The 11,446-nt window shown below is 43.5% G+C and overlaps 1 non-coding gene across 1 annotated transcript; it reads left to right on the plus strand.

Annotated features, from left to right (window-relative positions):
• The first annotated feature begins 7,165 nt into the window (after positions 1-7,165).
• Positions 7,166-7,247, plus strand: trnal-uag (transfer RNA leucine (anticodon UAG)). Its single transcript has one exon. It is a non-coding gene; the product is annotated as a tRNA-Leu (tRNA).
• The last annotated feature ends 4,199 nt before the right edge of the window (positions 7,248-11,446 follow it).

Here is an 11,446-nt window from a genome sequence, read left to right on the forward strand (position 1 = left end):
TTACTTTGAAATATATCGCTGTTCCTTCACGGTCAATGAGTCAACACCCTGGACTCCCTCACTAACAGCACAGTCGGTGTACCTGCACCTCGGGACCGCAACGCTTCAAGAAGGCAGCTCACTACCACACAATACACCACGGATTGTCCCGGATTTACAATAACAGTCGTGTTGCTGGGTAAGTCTCTGTGGCAGTTATTCTACATCTCATTTGTTAAATACGGCAACAGATTTTGATCCGTTTTGCATTTCGTTTCAGGAACGAGTGCCGAGGAGTCGGTGTCCGTGGGCTCATTTGAGTTAACGATGCTGAAAGAACAGCCTGTAATTTTCTGCCATACTTACTCCACTTCTGAGTCCATCCTCAGCTCATGTTTTTTTGTTTATTACATAAATTGCGGCATGGGAAAATCAGCAATATTCCAGCCCCCACTGTCCAAACCCCCTGCCAGCAGAAAGCACTGGATATTTTGCTCTGTGTGTTTTCTTAGAAATGGTGAAGAGTAAATATTCAATATTTTGATTGATACCCAGTTCCGTTCACATTCAACAATAACTTGATTTCGGAAACATCGGAGCAGTGAGTTTTGATAATGTTTCTGCCCCGTGACAGTGACAGTGATTTTTCTAATCAGCTGACCATCGTCATTTTAGCCATTGTCTTCCTTCAGGTCCGCCACCCGAAAGACATGTTCCTCATTTTTTAAAAATCTCCGTTTAATTCCAGATTTGTCACATGCCAGCGAGCCCATTGTCCTGAAAACAATGTCTCTGAACCATTGGACCACCCGGGCTCCGCCATCACCAGCTCAGTGTTGCCTTTTCCATCATTCCTTGCGTCAGATAATCCATCCTCCCTTGTAGTCTGTGACGAACCATATCTTCTGCCATTTTTAAGAAGTGACCCCGATTTACAATCTGAAAATGCAGAGAAAACTCAGCAGACTAGTTGAGATTTAACAAATATATGAATAATATAACTCTTCCCTTAGTCGGCAATGAAAAGGATTTGGAAATATTTCTGCCCAGTTTCCAGCCATGGGAGGCGGACGTGATAACTGCAGTGGAATGTTTGCTGTCATTGGTTGAACACATCACTGGTGTTAGATCCAGAAGGGGCCATTTTGCAGGATAAGTTTGTGGTGAAAGCGGTCTGGTGTGAAAATTAAAATAACAAAAAGGTCATGAAAAAAGCAATTGTAAAACACGCTGTAATCTGCTGCTCTGGCGGTTAGAGTTTGACACTTTCGCTGCTGTGTTGATTGCAGGGCAGGAAATGAAGATTTATTGCTCTCCTCCAACCACGAAAACAGTTATTTCCCGGGAGAACACAGAAATCCCAGTCTCGCCTTGTATCCTATTATTTCTGAAGTGAATACCCTGAACAAATTCAACAGCAAGTCATGGTGTCCTTTCTGGGAACCAGACAAAGTTAAGGACAATTTAAATGGTGCCAGCGCTTCACTGCAGTTCATTGCGTTTCTAACTGGAGATGATCGTTGTTTGTTACAGAGTTCAGGATCATCTGATTCGGTGAAGATTTCCTGCTGGCCCATCTCCACGGATTCTGGAATATTTCAGTATCAATACAAGAAAAGGACATGATTGCTACGTCTGCCTCGTGGTAGTGTGGCCGAGCGGTCTAAGGCGCTGCATTTGGGTTCTAATCTCTTCGGGGCCGTGGCGTCGAATCCCACAGCTACCAGAATTGATTTCAATTTTTGTCCTTACAGTTGAAGTCCAACAGCTCACATTGAATGCAGGAGTGTGTGCAGTGTGTTTTTGACAGACGCCTTCGTAAGAACAGGATGTGGCTCTCGACTCATCGATCGACAGTTCCGACGCGCCACAGCGAAAAACCACACCTATCTCCTCAGAAGACAAACACGGGACACGGCCGACAGAGTGCCCTTCGTCGTCCTGTACTTCCGCGGAGTGGAGGAGCTACAACATCTTCTTCGGAGCCTTTAACATGTCATTGATGAATACGAACATCTCGCCAAGGCCATCCCCACATCCCCAAAACCAGACAGCAATATTTCCAAATGCCATTCAATACAGAGTGAGGGAAAAGTTTCATAATTTATGTTTTTGCTAAATGTTAACTGATATACTGAGTATTTCCAGCATTTTCTGATTGCGAAGTCAGGAGTCACTCGGTAAAAACAACAAAAGTGAAGGTCTGTAGCAGAGAGCAAGGTAGGATGGATCAACGGACAAAGGAATGCTGGACAAAGCAATATTGAGCAGGTGATGCTGGAGGCCGGGTGGTCTAGTTTTTCAGAGTGAAGGCTTTCACCGCCAGGGCCCAGGCTCAATGACTGGGGACAAATTGTGAAAATAGAATTTGTGATGAAAATATTGTCTCTTTCTCATTCCTGATCAACTAATCACAATTGCTGTTTAAAAGCAGCATGCCAGGACGAGTAACCTCTTCCTGTGCTGTAATGTTCTATAATTGTTTCATTTTCATCCACACTGCTGCTGCATTTAAAGTTTAGTAGTTTATTTTTTTATTGCCACAAGTAGACTTACATTAACAGTGCATGAAGATACTGTCAAAATCCCCTAGTCGCTTCACTCCGGCGCCTGTTCGTGGACACTGAGGGAGAATTTAGCATGGCCAATGCACCTTTCCAGCAAGTCTTCGGGCTGTGTGGAAGGAGTGGAGCAAGTTAGTGTGGATGCTGGAATTGGAAACAAAAAGGGAAAATGCTGGAAAATCTCAGCAAGTCTGGCAGCATCTGTAAGAAGAGAAGAGAGCTAACGTTCCGAGTCCAGATCACCCTTTGTCAAAACTGGGCGGAGTGGAGTTGCTCCGATAGAGAATACAAACGGGAACACAGGCTGAATGGTTGTCTGCTGATATAAACAACAGATCGCAAACATTGAGTCTGCAGTCCCGGCCCAGGGGATAGATTGGGACTTTCTAACTGAGGCTCAAATCTTGTCATGTCCGCTTCCCGTCATTCCTCATTGTGACTTATTTTTATTGAAAGTTATTCAAAATAAAGCAATGAATACGGAGATGATCAACTCATTGCAAATCTCTCACATCAGCGTCACTGAGGGTCCAGTGATCAGGATCAGCGCCGTGACGCGGTTTAGATTCCCAGTCACGGAGTGAATAACTTTTTGTTCAATTCTTCATTTAATGAAAACACGCCTCAGAGCGTCTGTGAAGGGAGCAACATCTAAATCTTTCAGCCGGATGAACTTGCATCTCAGTTGGAAAAGTCAGAGATGTAACACTAACGATAAACTCTGAAGAAGATTCACATGGCACGCACAACATACATGTCAGATACACACACAGCACACATGTCAAATCATGTCACTTTCAAGTTCCGTCTTTTAACCTCCTGCTCTCCACCTCAGACATTTCCACATTCATCAAAAATCTCCAACCTCAAACCCCATCCTGTTCCTTAATCCATTGATAATGCTACCCGTACCGCAAGCACTTTGCAGCATTTGGCTCCATAGCTCAGTGCTTGGAGCACTGGTCTTATAAACCAGGAGTCGCGAGTTCAATTCTCACTGGAGCCTGCCGACAAAACTTTGCTAATATGAGCTGTCGGGAAAAGGCAGATCGAATGGGAGGCAAAACAGAGTGCTTTTATGGGTCGAGGGGCAGATTGGGTGCAACTTTGGAAAACAAAAACATATTCTCATTCGTGAAAAAATAGAAAGAGCAGAACATACTTGACGAGCTAAAAAATGTAAATATTGATATTAAGAATAGAATAGATGCGTTGTCCTCGGAATGCATGAAGGTGAAGCAGATAATTGGAAGGGAAATTACATTTTGGTCTTTCTTGCCGGCAGACTGGAGTTCAAGAATAACAAGGTGTTTCTGCTGTTGCATTGGGTTTTGTTGAGACCAGGTTGAATATTCTGTGCAGATGTGATAGTCACATTTAAAAAGGGATATGCTTGCATTGGAAGCGGTAAAGAGAAGTTTCACCAGATTGCTCCCTGGGGTGAGGGAGTTGTCCTGTGATGAAATTCTCTGGAGTATAGAAGAATAAGAGGCGATCTATTTAAACCTACACAGTTCTGATTAGGTTTGACAGGATGGAGACTGAGATATTGTTTTTTCTGCTGGTCGGGAATCTAACCCACTGCGGCACAGATAAGGGGCTGCTCATTTAGTGCGAAGATAAGGAGCAATTACTTCACTCAAAGGGCGAGAATCTTTGGCATTCTCTGTACCTGACAGTTATGTATGCCCCCTCATCGAGCACATTTAACGTTGGGATAAACATGGTTCTGATCTCTTGAAGAATTTAGCGATATGGGGAGCTGGTGGAAAAACAAAGTTGCAGCCCAACATCAGCCATGATGGTATTGAATGGTGGAAATCTCGATGGACCGAGTGGTCTGCTCCTCCTCCTATGATTCATGTTAGAATAAAAACAGAAAGGACTGGAAGTTCTCAGGAGGGCTTGCAACAAATGTCGAGCAAAACAGAGAGTTAAGTTTCCGAATTCAATATGACTCTTTTCAAACCAGTAGCCAAGTGTGAGTTATAACAACTAGCACAAGGTCCAGACTGCGAATTGAATTGGATCCAGGCAGCCTTGAATTTAAACTGCTGCAGGATTTATGTTGGAAAATTGTTCAGGAAAGTGAGCTGCCAACTGAAAGTTTGGAGGTTTGAGAGCACCCCGAGCCAAATAGACTCCCTCTATTTCTGTTTCTACTTATATTCCGACATAGATATTCTTTGTATCCTTCTGCAATAGGGAAATATTGTCCAAACTTTGCCAGTCTTGCTAATATTCGCTAAATTGTCATACAAATCGATCGATGAATATTCATTTCAAATAAAACGAGATACATTAGGTCATGCTGTTGTATATTTCCAACCTATTAGAAATATGGGATTCACAGTAACTGAGAGAAATTGATGCTGTAGTTGCAGATATAGAACTGGAACGCACCATCACACCGAGTGAATCCACTGTCTGTTTAAATGTTGATCAGTGAAAATTTCAATCATCCTCTGCTGTGTAACACACGGCCACTGAGTCAATGAGCAATAGCCAGTCAAAAAAATCCTGTATCAGTCAATCTTTCTCGCAACTTTCAAACATGTTGTTATTCTCTGTACCATTTGCCATTGAGGTATATGAAGAAGTGAACGCAGTTTGTGATGGTAAAAGATGTGTTCATCCCTTCTGGGAAATGAATCACATTGATGCACAGAGGAACACACACCGACACCGAGAGTCACAGAGGGGTGACGAGACACAAACACATGTCACTAACTGGGTTCAGTTTTGTTCCATTTCTGGCTGGGGTTTTGGTGAATTCTCGCTGATGAACAGAAATGAAGGAACGTGGAAGTGAAACAGGAAAAACAGATGGGAATATTTGAAAGATTTTGATTCCATTGAACGAATAATTAATCCTGCTGTCACCTAAAGGAATGAATGCGGAGCAGCGCAGTGGGTGAGGATCAAATCTTCGTGAGAAAACAGCAATTTCAAATCCACCGCCTGAGCCGCTTGGCCACCACTGCAACCGGTGTCAATGTGTTAGTGTTACTCATATTAAATCATTGAATAGTGACAGCAACAAAAGGGAACATTCGGTCCCAGGAGGTCACGCTGCACCTTTCATCCCTCTTTTTTCTTCCTTACAAAATGCCACACGCCGAACAGACAAACAAGCTGCACATTTTGGCAGTGGTGGCATTTAAACCCACAACTTTTGAGATATTGAAGATTTGATTTAGCAACTAAAACCATTCGGCCCCACTGCCAGTCGAAGCCACGTGCTAACTGTTGCGCAGAGTGATATCTGCAACGGATTAGAATATAATTGGGATTTTGGATGGAATATTTCGCCCCTTAAGCCCCTCACAATATTTTGGAATCATAGCCAAACACTTGTTTTCCATCTGTTACATTTCTGACTTTTCCAGCTCTGATGAAAGATCCAGATGCAAGATTAGCTTTGTTTCTCACTCCACAGACGCTGCCAGATCTGGTTTCATTCAATGAAGGTTTCCTTTTCATGGTGTGAGTTCACACAGCAACACAAACGAATTACTCTCTGGCTGGGGATTGAATCCAGTCCATAGTGAAGAAAGTGCCAAATCCAAACCACTGGTCCAGCAGGGAAGCTGACAGTGACTTTCCCAATCAGCGGATCATCGTCATTTTAGCCATTCTCTTCCTTCTCTTCCGTCACACAATAGACAGGTTCCTCATTTTTGAAAAACAATACTCTGCTTCTTACCACATTTGCCACCTGCCATCGAGTCCATGGTCGTGAAAACGATGACTTTGCACCATTGGAATACCCGAGTTCCACCATCACCAGCTCAATGTTGCCTTGTCTATCATTCCTTGTGTCAAATAATACATCCTCCTTTGTTTTCTGTGCCGAACCTCACCTTCTGTCCTTTTTATTGAGTGGCCCCTGACTTAGCAATTAGAAAATGCAGGGGAAACCCATCAGACTAATTAAAATGTGCAAATATATGAATAAAATAACTTTTCCCTCAGTCTGCAATGAAAATGATTTGGAAAAAAAAATCTGCCCAGTTTCATACCGTGGGAGGCGGACGCGATAACTGTCGTAGAATTATTCCTGTAATTGGCTGAACACTTCTCTGGTGTTGAAACGGAAGGTGCCATTTTGCAGGAGAAGTTCGTGGTGCAAGTGGTCTGGCGTGGAAATTAAAATAACAAAAGGATCGTGGGCAAAGCAAATAGCAAAACACGCTGCAACCTGTTGGTCTGATGGTTAGAATTTGAAACTTTCACTGCTGTTTTGATTGCAGGTCAGGAAATGAAGATTTATTGCTCTCCTCCAAGCCGTGAGAACAAATATCAGCTATTTCCCGGCAGAACGCACAAATCCCAGTCTCGCCTTGTGTCCTGTCCTTTCTCAAGTGAAGACCCTGAGCAAATTCAACAGGAAGCCATATTGTCCTTTCTGGGAGCTAGACGAGGTTAAGGACAGTTTAAATGGAGCCGGCCCTTCACTGCAGCTCATTGTGTTTCTGACTGGAGATGATTTTTGTTTGCTGCGCATTTCAGGATCATCTGATTCGGTTACGATTTCGTCATGGCCCATCCCAACTCCACAGGTTTTGATATATTTCAGTATTAATGCAATGGAACGACATGATAAGGGCACTTTCTTGTGTGGTAGCGTGGCCGAGCGGTCTAAGGCGCTGGATTTAGGCTCCAGTCTCTCTCGAGGCGTGGGTTCGAATCCCACCGCTGCCAGAGTTGATGCAAGTTTTTGTCCTTGGAGCTGAAGTCCAACAGCTCAGGTTGAACGTCGGAATCTGAGCGGTGTCGTTTTTGACAGACGCCCTTGCGAGAACAGGATATTGCGCTTGACTAATCGATCGACAGTTCCGACAAAAAAAAAAATTGCCCCTTAGAGTCCTGGGATGTGTAGGTTAGAGAGATTAGCGGGTAAATATGTGGGGGTAGGGCCTGGGTGGGATTGTGGTCGGTGCAGACTGGATGGGCCGAATGGCCTCCTTCCGCACTGTAGGGTTTCTATGATTTCTATGACACGCCACAGCAAAAACACGCACCGACCTCCTCAGAAGACAAGTAGGGGACACGGCCGTCAGAGTGCCCTTCCTCCTCCAGTACGTCCCCAGAGGGCAGAAGCCAAGACATCTTAGGAGTGGAGAAGCTATGACATCTTCTTCGGAGCCTTCAGCGTACAATCGATGAAGACGAATATCACGCGAAGGCCATCTCCACGCCCCCACTACTTGCCTTCAAAAAACAGAGCAACCTTGAACAGACCATTGTTCACAGAAAACTACCCAGCCTTCAAGAGAACAGCGACCACGACACCACACAACCCTGCCAGGGCAACCTCTGTAAGATGTGTTGGATCATCGACCCGGATGCCACCATCACACGTGAGAACAGAATCCACCAGCTAGACGATCCATACACATACAACTCGGCCAACGTTGTCTACCTCAAACGCTGCAGGAAAGGATATCCCGAAGCATGGTACATCGCCGAGACCATGCAGACGCTACGACAACAGATGAATGGACACCGCTCGACAATCACCCGGTAAGAATATTCCCTTCCTGTCGGGGAACACTGAAGCAGTCAAGGGCATTCAACCACCGATCTTCGGGTAAGCGGTCTCCAAGGCGGCCTTCAAGACGCACGACAACGCAGAATCGCTGAGCAGAAACTGATAGCCAAATTCCATACATGAGAACGGCCTCAACCGGGACCTTGCGGTCATGTCACACGACTTGTAACCCCCACCATTTGACCTGGTCTTGCAATATCCTACCAACTGGCCTGGCGTGAGCCAATTCACACCGCTTTAACCTGTCATTGTCCCCCTCTCCACTCGCATTGTCTGTACCTGTAAAGACTTGATTCGCTGTTAAGACACGCATTCCAACCATTATCTTGCAATTGAGTCTGTGTCTTTCTATGCCCTGTTTCTAAACCCAACTCTCCACTCACCTGATGAAGGAGCAGTACTCCGAAAGCTCGTGCGACCACGTAAACTGATTGGACTTGAACCTAGTGTTGCGAGACTTCTTACTGTGAGGGAGATCAACAATGATTTTACTGAATCACGGAACAGGCCCTAATGAAGGAGCAAATGGTTCATTGCAACACCTCTTCCCTATTCTCTGATGTTCTTCTGTTCAGCTCATTGTTCTGAGAATAGATTCAAATTGTTCCTGCTCCTCTCTCTGACGTCATGAATTGAAGAATGAAGACACTCGGAGCTGATTGGGTGAAATATAGGATAAAGGAGCTGTGAGCTGATTGGGTGTCTCCTGCTGGATAGGAATGAACCTCTCACCATTGGGGCCGGATATTACTCAACATTTTCTGAACTTTGAGCTAAAACAATTGAGCTTTAACTCATTGAGTTCCCTTGGGCATTTACTGGAGGAACGCTTTTTAATTTGGAATTACAAGATGAGTTGATACATCAGGTTGAAAGTAACGAGTGTTTTCTTGTATTAAGTGGCATGGGGGGTTCTGAATCTAACCATGCCGACCAGCACGAACACAGTGCAGTTGAGCATTGTAGTCAGGCCGATTGGGGGCGATGTGCTGTCATTTGTTTCTGTAGTGCAGTGCTTGTAAAGGACCCGGGTCCGAAACCGGGCAGAAGAAAACATTAAGATGTTTCATGTCGGGTGAGAGAAATCTGAATTAATTCAGTTTGTTGCTGAACATTATCCGAGTCTCGATTCATGTTATCTTTGCTTGACGTCGGCCTCAAATGCTTCCTGTAAAATAAATGCTGAATATTTTGACGCACTGACAGGAAAGAAACGTTTCTATTTTGACAACATGCGCATATTAGCATTTCGTTCAGTCTACAACAGAATTTAATGGGTTAATAGGTGCAGACTAACAGAGTTAATCACCATCTGAAACATACCTAATCGTAGTGTGTGCTCAAAAAGACAGATACAAGTGAAACGATAAGTGAGCACTGTCAGCTGTTCCTGTAGTGTAGTGGTTATCACGGTCGCCTCACACACGACAAATCCCCAGTTCGAAACGGGTAGAAATGCTGTTGGATCGTTCGCGTTAAGCGTGAGCGGAGTCTGCACGATGTAGGTTCGTTGCTCAACGTCATGCGAATCCGATATAATCTTATATGGTCATGTTATATGGGCTTTGACGTCGGCCTCAAATGCATTTACGAAAATCGGAACTGATGCATTTTAGGACGCAGGGAATGAAGAACTCTATTGTTTGTTCATATATTCGCAACTCGTGCAGTCCACAAATGAATTCAATGGGTTTTTGGTGCAGACTAACATAGTTAATCAACATCTGAAACATATCAAATTGTATTGTGTGCTCATAAAGAGAGACACAATTGAAATTGGAACTGAATTGGAGTAAATGGCGCGCATTTCGCAGAAGCACGTTTTTAAAATTGCTCTTCACAATAAAGAAATAGCTAAAACCACTCAGACCCATGTGGAAATCGAGATTCAGTGCGGACCTCCTGGACTTCCGATAGATGAACGTGATTTAGGCGCCAGAATACTTCACAAACAGAATAGCGGGGATTCAAGTATATTTTAAAGGATGAATGTTGTCAATCTCAAATAAGCACCATGGCATGTGCATTACGCAGTGACTCTATTTATTTTGTTGGTCAGTCATGTTTGCAAGAAAATGTTGTATATTTCAGAGGTATCCAATTCAGAATGAGGACATCTGTGTTAAATAAACGTACTGAAATTAAATATTGAATAACTACAAATATTTGATATAACTGTTTGAAATTATTTGACGGGAGATGAGAATGATGTATTAATGATTGAGCGGAATTCGTTGCCGCCTGAGACATTTGCCAGACGAAGTTCAAGATAAGTTGAGACATCAGGTTGAAAAATCGGATTTGTTCTTCTATTAAGTGACATGGACCCTCAATGTGACCATGAGAACCTGCAGCAACACAATGTAGTTCAACATTGTAGTCAGGCCAATTGGCGGCGTGGCGCATTCTCTTGTTTCTATAGTGTAGTGGTTATCACATTGGCCGAACACGTGAAAGATCACCGCTTCAGAACCGGGCAGAACATTCATCAGCTTTCCCATGTCGGGTGAGGGAAGTCTGTATGATTTCAGATCGTTGCTGGACATGATCCAAATCTCGATGTTACAGCCACCTTATCTTTGCTCTGAGCTCGGCCCCAAATGTTTTCTGCAAAATATGAAATGCTGATTCTTTTGACGCACTGACAGGAAATTTTCAATTTTGACAACCTGCACATATTAGCATCTCTTTCAGCCTATAACAGAATTTAATGGGTTTATAGGTGCAGACTAACATAGTTAATTACCATCTGAAACATGTCTAAAAGCAGTGTGCGCTCAAAAAGACAGACACAAGACATAGTGCAAGCGAACTAGAGGAAATGACGCACGTGTCCTACAGCTTTTATTTGAAATCGTTCTTCATAACAAAGTAATAGGAAAAATCACTCAGCCAGATGAGGAAATCGAGACTCAGTGCGGATCTATTGGACTTTCCTAAAGATGGCCAGAATTTATGCGCCTGAATGTTTCACACCCATAATTAAAAGGCTCAAGTGCAACTAACAGATATCTTTTCAATCTCTTCCATTTAAATGTAGTTGATTTTATTTAACATCAGACTATGTTCAAGGTCAAAATTGCGATCTGCATTGCCCGGAGACTCGCTTCCTTCTGTTGGTCAGTTATGTTTGCAATTCATGATATTCAATTTCAGAGATATTCAAATCATAAAGAAGATCTATGTGTTAAATAACGTCCTGATATTAAATATTGGATAATGAAATACATACTGAGTACAATTGTAAAATGAGCTTTGACGAATGTCATCTGGGCACGAAACGTCAGCTCTTTCTTCTCCTTACAGATGCTGCCAGACCTTGCGAGATTTTCCAGCATTTTCTCTTTTG

Source organism: Mustelus asterias, unplaced genomic scaffold (genome assembly GCF_964213995.1).
Source record: "Mustelus asterias unplaced genomic scaffold, sMusAst1.hap1.1 HAP1_SCAFFOLD_44, whole genome shotgun sequence".
Lineage (NCBI taxonomy): Eukaryota > Metazoa > Chordata > Chondrichthyes > Carcharhiniformes > Triakidae > Mustelus > Mustelus asterias.